Consider the following 20,735-nt stretch of genomic DNA (forward strand, 5'->3'; position numbering starts at 1 on the left):
ATATCTAATGCTTAGTAAGATACCCACTCTCTATGAATTGGCAAATAAAAAACACTTTCATACTGGGTTTGAAAATATTAACACAAAAATTCAATTTTCTATTTCTTATTTCCATATCTCAAAGCTGAGAGTGTTTTTGTGTATTTTTTGAAATGAAGTATTCTTTAAAATAGTTGATAGTACATGCAAGTATTTGAAAGATGACAGAAGGGATTCCTCTGTATATGCGTCTCAAACAGGGAATTTCTCTCATTTAAAAAAGAAACTGGCCACACAGTGCACTCCAGAGAAAACAAAGACTTCCAGCAACACAGCATGCCAGAGGTTTTTCTACTGCCCAAAAAATGTATGAGTTTTATGATTGCATACTTGAGTATTGATTCATGATAGTCTTACTTTTAAGTCTACAAAGCACAACTCAAATCCCCCAAACACATACACAGACACACATATCCACACACAATACACCTACACATACTGTCATTATTTAGAGAGCAAAGGTAAAGAAACTTAAAATATGTATACTTAGGATTGGGAAAGCTCTACAGTGCTGACACCAATAAGCATGAAATGTACTTGATCCTGAGATGGTGTGAAAACGATGAGTTAGCAGATTGAAGAACAGATGGCCCCTATTCACCCCATGTGGCTAAACACACAAATGCCAACCTCAGAGACGCCTTACCTTTGCCCTGTCTGTCCCTTCTAGGCTGGTTCTGTTATATTAAGGGTTATTGCCTTCTTGGCCCTCCCAGCAATCAGCTTTTGAAGTCCATGGCCAAGAAGGCAGAGTGAGACACCATTATGAGAGAGGTGTTTGCTTAAAGATACCGTCCAAGCACGATCCCATAGACCCATCGAAATTCTGACAGAGAACCACAAACTCCAGCCAGTATCTTCTAATCCCCTGAGGATTCAAAACTGCCCACCATAAAAACATAATGGTCTGTTTATCTGAGCAGCCAGGAGATAACATCTTAAAGTTACAATCTGGGTTACAGGCTAGTGACATGAAGCAATAGAAATTCGAATACCTCCCTTGCCCTGGGAAAAACAACATGTGAACAGCCCAGTGTATAGATACCACTGGATGCCCCTTTCTCATGCTAATGAGAGTCACAATTTTCCCAACATTTTTCTGTTAAATAAATTAAATATACTTGGGAAGAAAGGGATGGATCCTGCCCCTTACTCCATTTGCCTGCTTTATACTATTTTTGAAGTTTGGGACTATGTTAGGAAATATTCCCACTGGCACAATCAAGTGAATTTTTGTGGCACATTCTGACTTCTTTTCAAAGATTGCTTAAATTCTGTGACATTAATCATGATTGTCTAATAAAATACTACAGAGACTCCCAACAAGATGCTTTATTCCCAGGATTCCCGTACTGCAGCAGATCAGATGCTCATTACTCTGTGTGTATGTGTATGTGAATAATTTATTTTCTTCTGTGATTCTTTGGTTCTCTGCTGGGGTAGAATTAAAATATTTTAAAGTTAAAAAACCTCCTCCAAAAGCCTTTTTTGGATCTACATTGCTGACATTAGGAAAATGAAAAGTTAGTCTTGATATTTAAATGATGTCTGTTGGACATATAATATAGTGATTTTACAACCATTTGTTTTTAGTGAGCCTATTTGCTATTATCAGTCAACTAGGAAATTCCTAAATCTGTAGGGAATTTTTTTCCCCTCAAATAGATGAATCTTATGATTATGGATAGTGATGAGATTAAGCATTTAGTTGCTAGACTTCTCATTGGATATTATAGGTATTTTAGCATATGTAAATATTACCGTTAATCAACTACATTTCAAACAACTTAGTTCATTTTAACCATTTCCTGAACATTCAATAGGATTGTTTTCATAACGAAATCTTATTTAATCATAAAAATGTACTCCATATATCAGTCTAATGTGTTTCATCTTTTTTTATCCTCAGATGTGCATATATAAATTTCCAATCTGTTGCTAACAAGTAGCTTTCTTTTTCATTTCTTCCAGGATTAAGTCATATTACTTTACCACAGATTCAACTTAATCACAAGCTTTGTATGGTTCTATCTATTTTATTTTCTTCTACCTTGTCTATAACCCTGTATAGAGGCAGAGGAAAGTTAACACATAAAATGTTTCTGAAATGTGTGAAATAGTTTCAGTCAAAACTATGTTATGTTCATAGTCAACAGTCCCTAGAGGTTAAAGCCTCTGGAGCTAATCTTAAAGAGAATATACTCCGTCCCAGACTGTATTCCTACAGATGACTGAAAAATGAAATGTTCACCCTCCATGGGAACGCATACAATGTTACTTTCTTTTACAACTTAAAATCGTTCCATTGGCTTTAAGAAAAATTTGTTTAATGAAATTCTAGAGAAGATCCTTCTCACTCCTGGGGCTGTTTAGTAAAATATGGATTAGAGCAAAGACCTCTAATGTGTCCCTAAGAGACTCATCAGGGTGAGATACACTGATGGGTGGGGGGAAATGAACAGACTCCAGAACACAGCTTTTAAAAAGAAAGAGAAAAATGAGGCTTTGGCAGGAAAAACTCTTTGTGTTTGAAACAAAACTATGAAAGAAAAGTATGTCCGTAAAAAACATTTCCCCAAAGATTTGTTTGGAATAGAATTTTCAATATAATGAAGATAAAGCACTTTTGAGAACCCCCTCTAACAATATTTCATTCCTAATAGAACTGCCTGTGAGCAACTGAAACAGTTGACAAGAAAAGGGGAAAATATTTGATTGAATAAATTGCATCACTGAAATAAATAAAAGAATATTCAGCTCAGTTAGACATCTTGCTGGATTTCCTAGAATTATTTTGCTAAGAAATCAAATTAGCCCATAAACAAAACAATAGTTTTGATTTTAGTGCCTGAGGAATAGAAAATCTTGGGAAAAAGAAATTTCACACTATATATAACTGAAACATTTCTCTACCATCAATGTGTAAGCTTTCTGAATAGGGTTTTCATCGATCTCATTCCATGGAATGTTTTCTAAAAAGTATGATGATCTGCAGTAAGAGCACTTATATATATAGGATGTTATGCTAAGGGTTGAACAGAACAAATTGTGGAGAGATCCTTGTGCCTCGAGAAAATTCAGTCTGATATAATAAAGCATGATACAAAGTTATTCAGGGGTAAATGAACAAATATATTCAGCAATATGCATGAGCTGCTTGCAAATAATGTACATGTTCAGGCCAGAAAATAAGTTTGTTGATCATAGTAGGAGAAAGTAAACACTTTGAGGATTGGTGGAATTTCAGCTGCGTTCATTACAAAAAGGACCACGGAGCTAGGTAAACCTTCGTTGAACTCCTGACTCTTTCACAGACTACATGACTTGAGGCTAGGTGTTAATCTCCCTAAATCTCAGTTTTTCATTTCTAAAACAGCAATAACAACTATACCTTTGTGATAGTTCATTTAAATACTTGCATGGTGCCTAGGCAGTGGTAAATGTTATAAATTGAAGGTTGTAGCAACCCCATGTCAAGCAAGTCTATCAGAGCCATTTTTTTTAAACAGCATTTGCTCACTTTGTGTTTCTGTGTCACGGTTGGGTAATTCTCCCAATATTTCAAGCCTTTTCATCATTATTACATTTGCTGTGATGATATGTGATCAGTGATCTTTGATATTGCCATTGTAATTGTTTTGGGGTGTCACAAACCACACCCAGATAAGAGAGCAAACTTAATAAATGTTGTGCGTGTTTGGACTGCTCCACTGATCAGCCGTTCCCCCATCTCTCTCCCTCTCCTTAGGCATCTCTTTTCCCTAACACCTAGCAATATGGAAATAAGGCCAACTAATAACCCTACAATGGCCTCTGAGTGTTCAAATGAAAGGAAGAGTTGCATGTCTCTCACTTTAAATCAAAAGCTAGAAATGATTAAGCTTAGTGAGGAAGGCATGTTGAAAGCTGAGATAGCTCAAACTGAGGTCTTTTGAGCCAAACATCCAAGTTGTGACTGCAAAGGAAAAATTCTTAAAGGAAACTGAAAGGGCTACTCCAGTGAACACATGAATGATAAGAAAGTGAAACAGCCTTATTGCTGATATGAAGAAAGTTTTAATGCCACAACATTCCCTTAAGCCAAAGCCTAATCCAGAGCAAGGTGTTAACTCTCTTCAACTCTGTAAAGGCTGAGAAAGATGATGAAGCTGCAAAAGAAAAGTTTGAAGCTAGAGTTTGGTTCATGAGGCATAAGGAAAGAAGCTGTCTCCATAACATACAAATGTGAGGGGAAGCAGCAAGTGCTGATAAACAAACTGCTGCAAGTGATCTAGAATTTCTAGCTAAGATCATTCATGAAGGTGGCTCCACTAAACGACAGGTTTTCAATATAGACAAAACAGCCTTCTATTAGAAGAGATGACATCTAAGAGTTTCATAGCTAGAGGAGAAGTCAATCCCTGGCTTCAAAACTTCAAAGGACAGGCTCACTCTCTTGTTCGGGACTAATGCAGCTGGTGACTTTAATTTGTAGCCAGTGTTTATTGCCCATTCTAAAAATCCTTGGATCCTTAAGAACTATGCTAAATCTACTCTGGCTGTGCTCTATGAATGGTATGACAAACACTAGGTGATGCATATCTGTTTCCAACATGGTTTACTGAATATTTTAAGCCCATTATTGAGAACTACTACTTAGAAAAATATTATTTTTGAAATATTGCTGCTTGTTTACAATGCATCTGGTCATTCAAGAGGTCTGATGGAGATGTACAATAAGATTAATGCCTCTAATACAACATCCTTTCTGTAAGCCCATGGATCAAAGAGTTATCTTGAATTTCAAGTGTTGTTTTAAGAAATACATTTCATAAGGCAATAGCTAGATAGTGATTCCTCTGATAGATCTGGGCAGAGATAAAAATCTTTTTGGAAGGATTCACCATTCTAGATACCATTAAGAACATTCATGATTCATGGGAAGAGGTTAAAATATCAACATTAACATGAGTTTGGAAGAACTTGATTACAATGCTTTTGGATGGCTTTGAGGGGTTCAAGACTTCAGTGGAGAAAATAATTGCAGATGTAGTAGAAATAGCAAGAGAACTAGAATTAGAAGTGGAGCCTGAAGATGTAAGTGAATTACTGCAATCTGATGATAAAACTTTAATGTATGAAGAGTTGATTCTTATGGATGTGCAAAGAAGGAATCTACTCATGGTATAGATACTATGAAGATTGTTGAAGTGACAACAAAGGATTTAGAATATTATATAAACCTGGTTGATAAAGGAGAGGCAGGGTTTAAGAGGACTGCCTCTGATCTTGAAAGAAGTTCTGTGGGTGAAATGCTATCAAACAGCATCACATGGTACAGAGAAATCATTAGTGAAAGGAAGAGTCAATTGATGGGCAAACCTCATTGTTGTTTTATTTTAAGAAATTGTCACAGCCACCCTAACTTTCAGCAATCACCACCCTGATCAGTCAGCAGCCGTCAACATAGAGGCAAGAGGTGTTGCTGACAAGAGAACCAGCAAAAAGATGAAGACTTACTGAAAACTCAGATGGTGGTTAGCCTTTTTTAGCAATAAAGTTGTTTTTAATTAAGGTCTATATATTGGTTTTTTAGGTATAATGCTATTGCACACTAAATAGACTACAGTATAGTGTAAACGCAAGTTTTATATGCACTGAGAAACCAAAAAATTCATTTGACTCACATTATAGCAATATTCACTTTATTGTGATGGTCTGGAATTGAACCCATAATATCTGTGAGGTATGCCTATAGTTAATTGATAGTAATCTTCTCAATCTTTCCTGACTTCTTTATTACATATTTTTCCTCTTTCCACTCTTTCAATAGTCCTCCAGTAGAATTTCTCCTCTTCCATATTCTGAGGAGAGTTTCTGATTTTAACTTCTTCAATTTTCTTTTTTACCATTATCTCACTGACTGCCAATATTTGATCATGAAAAGGGTAAGTTTTCATGTCCTTACAGAAAGCATTCACATTTTCCTCGTCCGTCTTGCCAGCTCTTTACTCTCATGTCCTTAGTCAGCTTTCTGCCAAATCCTCTCATATGTCCTACGTACGTCCTAAACTAAGAGGGAGCTTCCATTCCATTCCTCCCTTTCATTATCAGTCACCATTAGTTGAGAATGTACCATTTGGCTTTCTCTGGCCTGGGATCTTTGTAGTTCAGCATGCTGTTTCCACTCTCTCTTTTATCAATCTGGAGTCACTTTAATGTTTCAAGTGGAATTGGAGCCAGATACCTCATATTCTGCTCACCTCCACATGACCTTTACAGAACTGGCAAAGGACCTAAAATCAGAATAATGCTGGCTACGATTGGGAACAGAGATTCTGCTGAATTTCTGAAACAGTAATAGTCAAAATTGCAAATAGGCACAATTCCTATCTTTTCAAAAACACCCAACAATTGGAACAAGTACAAGTTTTAAAATATCTCGGATAAAAAATAAGATTTTTTCCTATTTATTTTAAATAGATGAAGGTTGTTTTTCTACTTTGGTAAGATGTAGAAATTTACTGAAATAGTAAGGTTTATTTTCTACTTCACATATTCATGCATTGGAAGTAGAAGCTGATTATGAAAGACACACTGTTCTTCATACTCTCAATTTATCTGAAAAGGAGAATGAGCTAAAACAGTTAATAAGTTACAGAATTCACTGAGTAGCTGTGGTGGTCAGGACACCATCCACCGCTGTGATGATAAGGTGTAACTAACATAAGATACGGTCTTGGCCTTTGTATTAGTTTTCTAGGGCTGCCATAACAAAATACCATGAGCTTAAAGTACAGAAATTAATTTTCTCATAGTTCTGGAGGCTAGGAATCCAAGGTTGAAGTGTCAGCAGGTTTGATGTCTCCTGACTTCTCTCTCCTTGGCTTGCAGATGTCTCTCCCTTTCTTATAAGGACACCAGTCATAGTTAAAGCATCACCTTAACTTTAGTCACTTTTTAAAGATCTTATCTCCAATTTTTATTGTATTCTGAGGTACTGGAGGTTGAATCTTCAATGTGTGAATTTAGCAGGGGGGACACAGTACAGCACATAATAGCCCCCATGGAGATGAAATCTACTTGGAAGAATAAAAACTACCTAGCAGGAACGAATTTGTTCTAAAACCCTATGGACTTATAACCTATTTCACTCGTTTATTCTTCTAAATAAAATTTGATCTGGTTCTGAGTTTCCCACTTGCTAGATCCTTGACATAAGTCAATGGGGAGCCCTTTAAGCACCCCAGAGTCATGCTGAGCACTGTGCGAGAGCGTAGAGGAGGGCGCCACAGTTCAAATGTTTCAGAGGGGCTCTAGCCTTCAGTCCCTCATGCTTGCTGTTGTCCACCCTCCAAGCTCGAGGATCACATGAAGGCAAGTATTTTCACTCACTGTGTGCCAAGCAAGGGCACAGGGATGTATTTTGTTCTCCTTTGTCACCCAATTTCCCAAGCTCTTATTCCTCTGTTGCTGTTCAAATATACATGCTGCCTCATCAGCACTCCTGCCCTTCCCAAAACAGTGTTAAGGGAAGGTAAAGCTCCCTGTCATTTTGAGAACCTACTCTATCATTTAGGGAAATTTAAGTGTATGCATTATTCTCTACCTCTCTACAGCCATTCCCCAAACTGCTCTTTGCCCTGGGAGATCAACCTCTGTAGGCTGCAGACACCAAGCACCCATGATTCTGGATGAATATGGCCAACAGGGGTACTAGTAGGAGCTCAGAGGACAAGATGCCATCTCCTACTTTCACCTGGCCTTGGGCAAGCACTACATTCTTCTACCTAAGATCGCAGCTTCTGTCAAGTGGCCTTTTTTCAATAGTTAAAGATGTCTCACTTCCTCTTTTTTCCCCCTCATACCTAAAGGTTTCAATGGTTTCCCACTGTTGCAAGTATTAAAGTCCCATTGTTAAATTCTCTTCTCACACCCTTTGAGGTGCCATTTCTTTCCTTCTGGATCCCTAAGTAATTTTGCTGGGATGTAATTGTGATAATGAGAAAGATAAATTCACTTTCCTCAAGGAACTTACTTTCAGGGAGTGATAAGAGTGTGGGAGTCAAACAATAGGCAAATGATTAACATGGATAATATTAGTAGCATCAAGTGTTACAGAAAAGTTAAAATAAGGTGGCATGACAGTGACATGATGGCTATTTTATATTTAGGATTCTTCCTTCCATCTCTGAAATCATACCTGGGATTGGACCAGTTTCTTTCCCTTTAACCCAAGCTCCAGTCTTCATATTCCTCCCCCTCAGTGATGATCTATATTAAATTATCTTAATAGGGTTAGACTTCCAAACAAGCCTAGTGGATATTGCTTTCTGGTGTCTGGGAGCTTCTCTCTTCCCCTAACCAAAAAAGTCATCAATAGCCCCTGAAGACTAAAGAACCCAGCTCTGAGAACCCAAAGACCAATGAATAGAGAGGCTGTATGTATGTTTGTGTGTGTGTATGGGTGCATGGTAGGAGTAGTGTTGGGAGAAAAACTTTTTATTTTCCCCCAAAGAAGAAGAGGTACTAATTAACATCTTAATAGATTGTTTTTCCATAAACATATGCAAGGAAATTTTAACTAACATGCTGTTCACAGACACCCCCCTTACTTCTATGTCTGCCCTCTTCTGCAGAAAGCTCTCCTTTATGTTTAGCACAACCACCACAAATCCTCTGCCTTTACTTTCTCTGTAACTTGCTCAGTGTATTCGCTGCCCTCAAAGCCCTTCCTCCTACCTTCACTGGCCAAATTTCAATTTCAGATTCCGGGTAAATGTCCTCTCCTTCCTGGACAGCCCCCTGATTTCCCAGATGAGAGTACTCACTCTTGTTAACTGCTCATGGTGCTGTCGGAATCTCTTCTCGCTCATCCCTCTACCTCTGTACTGTTGTAATCTGTGAACTTGCCTCATGTCCCTTAGTGGCCCACACATCCTTGGCAATTTAGTCCAGCATCTTAGACTCGGTGGATGTACACTAAGGCTACTTTGTCCTTTACAAGCTACATAAGATGTATTCAAAGCTCCTTTGCATAGACTTTGGAAAGCCCATTTTTCTCCCAATGATTAGGAAGTATCTAGGGTTGAAATGGCAAAGATGTGATAGTTATAGTTCATGGATGTCTTAAAGATTTTAAGCCCTGGAAAGCTCTACTTTGGATCAGTGAATACCAGAATTTGTCCTAAAGATGAGACAGTTTGGGTATAAACCTGAGGAAAGAGAGAACATGGAATGGAAGGAAGGTCTCTCTTTTCTCTTCACATCAGGAGCATCCTTACATGAAAAGAAGAAACCAACTCTATGTGCATCCCAAAGCTTAGAAACCACAGCAGGTGCTATGACAACAAGCGCCAATAAAAACCAAATGATCCCGAGTGGGAATCCATCCTATGTGATATAATACCATTCAGAACATAGAGGAGGGTTGGATTAAAGATGGCAGCAAGAGAGGGGAGACAGAGGCTTCCTCCTAAAACTGGATACAATTAGAAAATATAGTTGGTGCAACTAATCCTGAGAGAGCAACAGGAAAGAAGGCTGCACCAGACTGCACATAACTGGAGAAAAGAGCAGACCTCATGGAACAGGGTAACGTACCAAAGCTGCGGACCGGCGGGACCCAAGCCCTTCCCCACCCCAGCTCACCACTGGGAGGAAGAGAAACAGAGCAGGGAGGGAGTGGAGGCCTGCGACTGCTGAATACCTAGCTCTGGAGATCTGCGCTGGGAGCACAAACCTACATTTCATGGTGCTTTCATGATGCTCGCATGATTACCAGGTTGGAAAGCTAATACAGGCAGAATTCCTGAAGAGACTGAGATTCCAACTGCTTGTGGAAAGCAGAGATCCATATCTGGCTGCTCTGGGACAAAAGCTTATGCCTGTGTGCTTGGCCCACTGGGTAAGGCAGTGGAGGCAGGCACAGCAGCCAGGAAGCAGGGAACAGCTCTTTCCTCCCCTAAGGCACCAATCCCACTCCTGTGACCCCCGACATTGCTTCAGGGACTGAGCAGCTACAGAGTAGACTTTCTGGACACTAGAGGGTGCCATATACAAATATGAAACACCATAGGAACCTGGTCCAGAGTAAAATTAATATAACTCTGGAGAAAGATTTAAATGATATGGACCTTACAACTCTTCCTGAAAGGGAGTTCAAAATAAAAATCATCAACATGCTAATGGAGGTAAGTAAAGATATCCAAGAACTCAGGAATGAATTCAGGTCAGAGATCCTATCACTGAAGAGCATGATGGAGGGTATTAAAAGCAGGTTGGATACAGTGGAGGAGATGATAAATGAAATAGAAACTAGAGAAGAGGAATAGAAAGAAGCTGAGGCACAGAGAGAAAAAAGGATCTCTAAGAATGAAAGAATGTTGAGAGAACTCTGTGACCAATCCAAATGAAACAATATTCGCCTTATAGGGGTACCAGAAGAAGAAGAGAAAGAGAAAGGGATAGAAAGTGTCTTTGAGGAAGTAGTTGCTGAAAACTTCCCCAATCTGGGGAAGGAGATAGTCTCTCAGGCCATGGAGATCCACAGATCTCCCAACAAAAGGGACCCAAGGAAGACAACACCAAGACATATAGTAATAAAATTGGCAAAGATCAAGGAAAAGGACAGACTACTAAAAGCAGCCAGAGACAGAAATAAGATCACATACAAAGGAAAGCCCATCAGGCTAGCATCAGACTTCTCAGCAGAAACCTTACACGCCAGAAGGGAGTGGCATGATGTGTTTAATGCAATGAAGCAGAGCCTGGAACCAAGATTACTTTATCCAGCAAGATTATCACTTAAATTTGAAGGAGGGATTAAACAATTTCCAGATAAGCAAAACCTGAGAGAATTTACCTCCCACAAACCATCTCTACAGTCTATTTTGGAGGGACTGCTATACATGGAAGTGTGCCTAAGGTTTAATAGCTGTCACCAGAGGAAATAAAACCACAGGAAAGAAAGTAGAATAGCTAATTACTAAGCAAATGCAAAATTCAATTAACTATCCCCAAAGTCAATCAAGGGATAGACAAAGAATACAGAATATGATACCTAATATATAAAGAACAGAGGAGGAAGAAAAAGGAGGAGAAAAAGAAAAGAACCTTTAGATTGTGTTTGTAACAGCATTATAAGTGAGTTAAATTAGACTCTTAGATAGTAAGGAAATTAAGCTTGAACCTTTGGTAACCACAAATCTAAAGCCTGCAATGGCAATAACTACATACCTATCGATAATCACCCTAAATGTAAATGGTCTGAATGCACCAATCAAAAGACATAGAATCACTGAATGGATAAAAAAACAAGACCCATCTATATGCTGCCTGCAAGAGACTCACTTTAAACCCAAAGACATACACAGACTAAAAGTGAAGGGATAGAAAAAGATATTTCATGCAACTAACAGAGAGAAAAAAGCAGGAGTTGCAATACTTGTATCAGACAAAATAGACTTCAAAACAAAGAAAGTAACAAGAGGCAAAGAAGGACATTATATAATGATAAAGGGATCTATCCAACAAGAAGATATAACCATTATAAATATCTATGCTCCCAACACAGGAGCACCCACATATGTGAAACAAATACTAACAGAATTAAAAGGGGAAATAGAATGCAATGCATTCATTCTTGGAGAATTCAACACTCCAATCACTCTGAAGGATAGATCAACCAGACAGAAGATAAGTAAGGAGATAGAGGCACTGAACAACACAATAGAACAGATGGACCTAACAGACATCTACGGAACTCTACACCCAAAAGCAACAGAATACACATTCTTCTCAAGTTCACATGAAACATTTTCAAGAATAGATCATGTACTAGGCCACAAAAAGAGCTTCAGTAAATTCAAAAATATTGAAATTGTACCAACCAGTTTCTCAGATCATGAAGTTATAAAACTAGAAATAAATTACACAAAGAAAATGAAAAATCCCACAAACACAAGGAGGCTTCACAAGATGCTCCTAAATAATCAATGGATCAATGACCAAATAAAAACAGAGATCAAGCAATATATGGAGACAAATGACAACAATAATTCAACACCGCAAAATCTGTGGGAGGCAGCCAAGGCTGTGCTAAGAGGAAAGTATATTGCAATACAGGCCTACCTCAGGAAAGAAGAACAATCCCATATAAGCAGTCTAAACTCACAATTAATGAAACTAGAAAAAAGAACAACAAATGAGGCCCAAAGTCGGTAGAAGGTGGGACATAATAAAGATTAGAGCATAAATAAATAAAATTGAGAAGAATAAAACAACAGAAAGAAACAATGAAAGCAAGAGCTGTTTCTTCAAGAAAATAAACAAAATAGATAAACCCCTAGCCAGACTTATCAAGAAAAAAAAGAGAGTCTACAAACATAAACAGAATCAGAAAGGAGAAAGGAGAAAATCACTACGGACACCACAGAAATACAAAGAATTATTACAGAATACTATGACAAATTATATGCTAACAAACTGGATAACCTAGAAGAAATGGACAACTTTCTAGAAAAATACAACCTTCCAAGCCTGACCAAGGAAGAAACAGAAAATCTAAACAGACGAATTACCAGCAATGAAATAGAACTGGTAATCAAAAACCTACCTAAGAACAAAACTCCTGGACCAGATGGCTTCACCGCTGAATTTTATCGAACATTTAGTGAAGACCTAATACCCATTCTCCTTAAAGTTTTCAAAAAATAGAATACTTCCAAACTCATTCTATGAGGCCAGCATCACTCTAATACCAAAACCAGGCAAAGACAGCACAAAAAAAGAAAATTACAGACCAATATCCCTGATGAACATAGATGCAAAAATACTCAACAAAATATTATCAAAAATACATCAAAAAGATCATCCATCATGATCAAGATGGATTTATGCCAGGATTAAGCCAAGGATGGTACAACATTCAAAAATCCATCAACATCATCTAGCACATCAACAAAAAGAAGAACAAAAACCACATCATCATCTCCATAGATGTTGGAAAAGCATTTGACAAAATTCAACATCCATTCATGATAAAAACTCTCAACAAAGTGGGTATAGAGGGCAAGTACCTCAACATAATAAAGACCATATATGACAAACCCACAGCCAACATTATACTTAACAGTGAGAAGCTGAAAGCTTTTCCTTTAAGATAGAGAAAAAGACAAGGATTCCCACTCTCCCCACTTCTATTCAACATAGTACTGGAGGTCCTAGCCACGGCAGTCAGACAACACAAAGAAATAAAAGGCATCCAGATTGGCAAGGAAGAAGTAAACTGTCCCTGTTTGCAGATGACATGATATTGTACATAAAAAAAACCCTAAAGAATCCACTCCAAAACTTTGAGATCTAATTTCTGAATTCAGTAAAGTTGCAGGATACAAAATTAATACACAGAAATCTGTGGCATTCCTATACACTAACAAGGAACTAACAGAGAGAGAAATCAGGAAAACAATTCCATTCACAGTTGCATCAAAACAAATAAAATACCTAGGAATAAACCTAACCAAGGAAGTTAAAGACCTATACTCATGAGAGAAATTAAAGAAGATATCAATAAATGGACACACATCCCATGCTCATGGATAGGAAGAATTAATACTGTCAAAATGGCCATCCTGCCTAAAGCAATGTATAGATTCAATGCAATTCCTATCAAAATATCAACAGCATTCTTCAAAGAACTAGAGAAAATAGTCCTAAAATTCATATGTAACCACAAAAGACCTCAAATAGACAAAGTAATCCTGAGAAGGAAGAATAAAGCAGGGGGAATTATGCTCCCCAACTTCAAGCTCTACTGCAAAGACACAGTAATCAAGAGAATTTGGTACTGGCACAAGAACAGACCCATAGACCAATGGAACAGACTAGAGAGCCTTGATATAAACCCAACCATGTGTGGTCAATATGATAAAGGAGCCATGGACATACAATCAGGAAATAACAGCCTCTTCAACAGCTGTTGTTGGCAAAACTTTACAGGTACATGCAAGAGAATGAAACTGGATTATTGTTTAACCCCATACACAAAGGTAAACTCGAAATGGATTAAAGACTTAAATGTAAGTCATGAAACCATAAAACTCATAGAAGACAATATAGGCAAACATCTCCTGAATCTAAGCATGAGCAACTTCTTCCTGAACCCATCTCCTCGAGAAAGGGAAGCAAAAACAAAAATGAACTCATGGGACTACATCAAACTAAAAAGTTTCTGTATGACAAAGGACATAATCAACAAAGCAAAAAGGCATCCTACAGTATGGGAGAATATATTTGTAAATGACATATCCGATAAGGGGTTGACTTTCAAAATATATAAAGAATTTACACACCTCGGCACCCAAAAAGCAAATAACCTGATTAACAAATGGGCAGAGGATATGAAGAGATGGTTCTCCAAAGAGGAAATTCAGATGGCCAACAGACACATGGAAAGATGCTCCACATCACCTATCATCAGGGAAATGCAAATTAAAACCACAATGAGATATCGCCTCACACCAGAAAGGATGGCCAGCATCGAAAAGACTAAGAACAACAGATGTTGGCAAGGATGCAGAGAAAGGGGAACCCTCCTACACTGCTGGTGGGAATGTAAGGTAGTTCGACCATTGTGGAAAGCCATATGGAGGTTCCTCAAAAAACTAAAAATAGAAATAACATTTGACCCCGGAATCCCACTCCTTGGAATATACCTAAAGAATACAACTTCTCAGATTCAAAAAGACATATGCACCCCTATGTTCATCACAGCACTTTTTACTATAGCCAAGATATGGAAGCAACCCAAGTGTCCATCAGTAGATGAATGGATAAAGAAGATGTAGTACATACATACAATGGAATACTATTCAGCCATAAGAAACAAATTCTACCATTTGCAACAACATGGATGGAGCTGGAGGACATTATGCTCAGTGAAATAAGCCAAGTGGAGAAAGACAAATGTCAAATGATTTCTCTCATTTGTGGAGTATAACAATGAGGCAAAACTGAAGGAACAAAATGGCAGCAGACTCAGAGAGTCCAAGAACTAGTGGTTACCAAAGGGGAGGGATGTGGAAGGGCGGGTGGGGAGGGAGGGAGAAGGGGACTGAGGGGTATTATGTTTAGTCACGGGGAGAACAGTGTATCACAGAGAAGGGACATAGTGGATCTCTGACAACTTGCTGCACTGATGGACAGTGACTGCATTGGGGTATGGGAAGGGACTTGATAATATGGGTAAATGTAGTAACCACATTGTTTTTTCATGTGAAACCTTCATAAGAGTGTATATCAATCATACCTTAATAAAACAAAATGAAAAAAAAAAGAACTTGGAAAGGTGAATTTTTTCTTTATAATTTTGCTTGAATGGCAAAAATGAGTTTAAGATAGAGGAAGAGGAAGGAGTTTCTTACATGAATCACTAGAATACTCTGATCTGAAAAACGTTTCCTAAGTAAAATAGACAATGTCCAGATTAACTGTTAAAAACATTTGTCATTAGGTAAGGTATAACAGGAATTTTGAGTTACTCAATTTTTAAGTAACTTAAGTTTTGTCTAAAAAGATTTTCATAGAGGAGACACATCATAAGATAATGTGGTGCATCTCAAGATTACATCGCTTGTGTTACTCCCAGGTGAGTCATACCACTAATGTAGGACTTCTGCACAGATTTTGTGATGTCATATTATTTGATAGGAAAAATTTGACTGTGGTTGGGTTATACTACAACCTTGAAAAATAAAGCACAAGCCAGCAATGATGTCACTGTGTCCCATCCTTCTGAAAAGAGCCATGGATCTTTGGAGGTTTAGCTAGGTAATTCCTTGGAGAAAGCTGGACCAACCATCCTCAGTGTCATGCAAATCAGTGATAAGGGATCAGATAATTCTGGAAAGAAAACAAAACAAAGTACACCAAAGGGCAACATGAATAATCATGAGGCATGCTTACAGCATATCCTTACTCTTGGTAGTGTCGTGATGTATCCGTGGAATAGTGCTATCTTGAGAGTAGGTATAAGAATGGTGGGTAATTTTCAGCATAATCCAGATGCAGAACCCTGAAAGTGATGGTTAAATGTGATTCCCATCAGATTGGTTCTGATCAAATTTATATTTGTATGTCACAGTTATATTTTATTATGTGTACTTAACGTGTACATCTAGTATACTTTGGTTACTTTTATGATACTATTTCATGATAGTGTATTTTATTCTAAAGGAAAGACACAAGTTTAATACTATCTGTCTCTTAACACACATAAGAAAAAAACTTTATGTGGAACCCATTATGTGTTGCACGAAATAGTAATCCTCTTGCTAAGAGACAAATTTGTATTAAACTTAGGTAGGCCTGAGATTTAAGTATTTCAGCTTCATTCAGGTTGTGCACACTCTCCCTAAAAATGTTTTACCAAAAGCTTTGATAATACATTTGTTCTCATCCCTACACTACAAGTAATACTAATCTTAAACATTAGAAAACTACCTAATGAGGAGTTTTGAATGAAAGAACTTTATTTAATTGTAGCACATACAAATGAATATTTTCTCTGCTTAAAAATTTTCTGTTTCTCTTTTGGTTGTTGAGGGGAATCTAGCATTCTTGAGATGTAGACCAAAAGCTATACGAGTGCATAAAAATACTGAAGTCTTTTCCACACCTGGCTAATTTCCATGGTCAGGCTTTCTCTTGTTCTTTCCAAATCTCTTCCATATCCCTTCTGGAGAAAGAGATTTTAATTTTCTTTGTCTAAAATCTGTTTGTATTCAAGACAGTCATTCATATCAAATAATAGGGTTTAAAGTAGTTCACACAGAAATGTTTTTCATTTGTAGATGGAAGCTGTTGTCAAAGAATGGGAGGAAGTTTGGCATCGCATCTGATGATTATTTAATGCTTAAGGGATTAGGCTACTGACATACTTGGTACCTCCCTTCTAGACACTTACAGTCCAAGATTCTAAGGTAATGACATAGCAATACACACTTTCCTTCCCACTCCTTTAAAAAAACATATATGGGTAATTTCCTTTTGTTTCATTTGGACCACATGTCCCTGAGCCTGTGCCAGAAAATAAGAAGAATTTTTTACCAACCTTCCTTATTACAGTTGACATCACAGGGTATCTAAGTTTTCATTAAAGCCTTAAGAGGTGGGTCATTAGATGTACAAAAATTTATTTTAGGCAGAAGAAAAGTTAAAACCCTAGTAGCTAAAAATGTAAAAAGAAAATATGTTGAATATCAGAGAGGGGATTGAAGATGCAGTTAAGGAAATATCAGGAGTTTCAGGCTGTCGGCAAGTAAAAATAGGAGAAATAATTCCATGTATTCTAATTATCCCCTTCAATCCTTCACCAAAAAGGAAGACTAACAAAAATAAATTCCAGCTTCTAATTCTTACTTGAAATATGTAAAATAAAATGTAAAGTGATCATTGTAAACTGTAAATTAGTTCATGGAAATAAATCAAGTATGGAGGACAGTTAGGGGTGTGCAAGTAAATGTTTAGAAAATAGCTCTCCAAACAAACAAACAGGCCTGAAGTGTAAGATGCTCACCTAGCCAATTTCAGCCACCAGTGTGAAGTCACTAACTAACACAAGTTGAGAAAAGATGTGCAATAGCAAACTTTCATATAGTATTTCCACCGTATTGACATAATAGATAGAAATAACCCCAGGAGCATAAACAATTACAAATGTACTAAAATAATTCAGAAGGGATTAGTTCTGAGTATTTAATGCCATTGTTTTTAATATAATTTTTTAATTGTAAGCTTATCTATTTTAATATTTAATAATGGCTGTGCTTGCACCTGGCTCACAAAATTGCTGAAAATTTAGCCACTGCCTTTCACAAATCAGTATGAACTGACCGACGGGGATAGTTCTTCCAACTCCCACTTCACTTTGCTGTAGAGAATTGAAACTTGACACAAAAGATGGCAAGTATTCACTGAAGGTGTATTGAAGGTCAAAACATTACATCAAAAACATTATTTTTGAAATTCTAAATATTAGGAATTGTAGAAAAGAAACTCAAGAGTACAAGTTTCACTATAACAATTGAAAGAGGTAGAATAAAGTAAAGCAATATTTGAAAAGAGTGGAAATATTAGAATATAGGATAAAACCAGTAAGAGATCACAGAAGAAAGTATAGGAAGAGGAAAATTCTTTTTGGTATTAAGAATCTTTAGCTTGTTCATCTTTGCATGCAGATTTAAAAGGGGCTGTTAGGTTACCAAATTCCTATGTACCTTGTTCAGATATATATGTATGACTGTTGAATGGCATTAAATCAGTGTGTGTGTGCGTGTGCTTGCGTGCAAGTGTATGAGCATGTGTGCGTGTGTGCGTCTGTGTGTGTGTTTGTGTTCAAATGTGTTGTCTACCAGACCAAATTTGAAATGCAGTTTTTGTTAAGGATCCTTAAAATTCTTTGGTAAGGATCTTTTGTAATTAGAGCATGAAAACAAAGCAGACATTTTCTTTGGACTGCCTGAAAATTGAAGGTACACTTTGTCTTTTTGCCAAGAGAATTGGGTACTTCAAGTGTTAAATCCTGTATTGTTATGGCTTCTATCAAAAAAGATTCAATTTAATATATTGCTCTGGATTTTCCAGTTCCTTTCTCATCTTCAGAAACCCACAATAAACTAATTTTTAGTTAATTAAAATAAAAGTAGAAGGCTTCATCTTGGAAGGGAAAAGAACAGTGAAAGCTTGAGCTTATGAGGAAAAAAATTACAAAAGGTCTGCACTACAATGAATAAGTTTTCAAAACGGGGGCCTGAAAAAAATGAAAGAATGAGAATTTGCAAATCAGGAGAACCGAAGTTCTGTCTCATGATTATGTTGCAGTTTAATTTCTTTTTATCTTTCTGCCATTGTTAAAAAAAGCAGTCAGAACTTCAAAGGGGCCTCGCATGTGTTCCGAATCAGGGCTTCAGAGCTGATGTCTGACAGCCCAGAAATTAAAACGAAATAAATGTGCTGTTTAAACTCCCATTTTTTCCAACGACAACAACAAAATCACTTTTTCTGTATTAAAATTTTTTTTGGATTTTTTTTTTTCTGTTAATTTATAATTCTGTTCCCTCGGCTATTTCCACATTTACCAGTCCTGGGCATGGGGCCTGTGGAGTGCCGCGTTCCCATAGACTTAATAAGGCGTCTCAGACAACCAGCCGGACGCGAAGACGTCAGGATCAGCCTCTGTGACTCTGTACATTAAAACAGATCCCCCCTCAAATTAAAAAAAAAGTAAGAAAGACAAAAATCCATAGTTGTTAGGCTGTGCCCAACACCTGAGTCTGACTGTTCTTGCATTTTCTGGGGATGACGGAAACAGACATCTTCAAAGAACAAAGGAAAGCCTGGGATGGTTTGTGTTTAAAAGTGCACTAGCGTGGATATGGAATGTCAGTCACTAGCCAGAAATTTGGCAGCCATTCCTCCAACAACTGAAGAGAGTAATTAGAGTTTGACCTGGAGAGCTGTGTTATGTGGGGGTAAAGATGAGTCCTTCACTGAGATAGAATCATAGATGCAAAGGAACTTCGATATCGTCTACAGTTTCTTAGTTTTACGAATGAAGAGAGTACACTGCATTGCAGGGTGGCAGCATGGTTTGCTCAAGATAATGCAGTAAAGTGGTGTAGAATTCTGGCGGATTCTGTCGTAGCTGGTGAGGTGAACAGAGAAGCCATCAAGCTTCAGAAAGAAACAGGCGCGTAAGGGCTTTGGGTTGAGGCGCAGCTTTCAGCCTGCCTATCAGAGCCATTACTCTCAAATCTACCCCTGCCCTCCTCTTCTCGTTGATATTAACAAACACCCAGGAAGTGTAGGCAAACAACAGCCAGGAGCAAAGGGTTTCCCTGCCATGTCTTCGCAAAGAAAAGTAAGTCATCCTGGGAATATGCTAGATTTAATGGGCTTGGCTTCTTACTCTCCTCTCCCACATGCCATCTCATAGTTTGCACATCTGGCTTGCAGAGTATCCAGAATGTTTATTTCCGGACTCTGACAGGCTTTCCTGAGCATTGCTTCAGTAGAGTCCACATTTTGTGATGTTACATTTTGAGAACATATAGTGCCCAAGTGAAGGAGACATTAATTACACTTCAGTTTTCACATTATTTTACAAGTTGTGTGAGCAGTGTGGTGGACAGGAAAGAGTAAAAGTGAGCTGAAATGCTTTCAAAGTTTGCAAATATGAAATCTTCCTACACTCTTGGGGTAGTAAGAGCTAAGAGAATGTCAAAGCACTGATCTCTCTGGCTCAAATATCACAATGTTGGCAGCCAATCAAGACTAAGAACTCAGATTCACGCATGGGTGCTGCTCAACCTAAATGTCCCTCAGATAAAAGTGTAAAGAACACTAGCATTTTATTTATTCTTTTTGAACATTTATTTAATTATATGTTATTTATATATATTTGATTACATATTTTTATTATATTTATTTACTGTAATTTAGTACATATACATATTTATTATATTTATTTTGGTTTACTAGCTGACATGCCAAAAATTGGTATGTTGAACTACTCATTCAGAATCTCACAGTTAAGCTGAAAAAAAAGATTTATATGAGAAAAGGCAGTATCTGATTAAGTGAATTATGCAGGCAAAATGTGTAGTTCTGAGGGAAATTTCTCTAAATATAGTGAAGGGCGGCAGCAGAGCTAGCTC

At 37.5% G+C, this 20,735-nt stretch overlaps 1 protein-coding gene and 1 long non-coding RNA gene across 2 annotated transcripts in view; one reads left to right on the plus strand and one right to left on the minus strand.

Annotated features, from left to right (window-relative positions):
- The window catches only part of HDAC9 (histone deacetylase 9), a 930,736-nt gene that overhangs the window by 803,204 nt on the left and 106,797 nt on the right, over positions 1-20,735 (plus strand). The window lies entirely within an intron of this gene.
- LOC130684290 (uncharacterized) overlaps positions 15,222-20,735 on the minus strand; it is a 203,586-nt gene continuing 198,072 nt past the window's right edge. Inside the window, exon 6 of the long non-coding RNA XR_008998507.1 lies at positions 15,222-15,921. This is a non-coding gene — a long non-coding RNA (uncharacterized LOC130684290). The remainder of the gene's footprint in view (positions 15,922-20,735) is intronic.

This window comes from Manis pentadactyla, chromosome 7 (assembly GCF_030020395.1).
Source record: "Manis pentadactyla isolate mManPen7 chromosome 7, mManPen7.hap1, whole genome shotgun sequence".
Classification (NCBI taxonomy): domain Eukaryota; kingdom Metazoa; phylum Chordata; class Mammalia; order Pholidota; family Manidae; genus Manis; species Manis pentadactyla.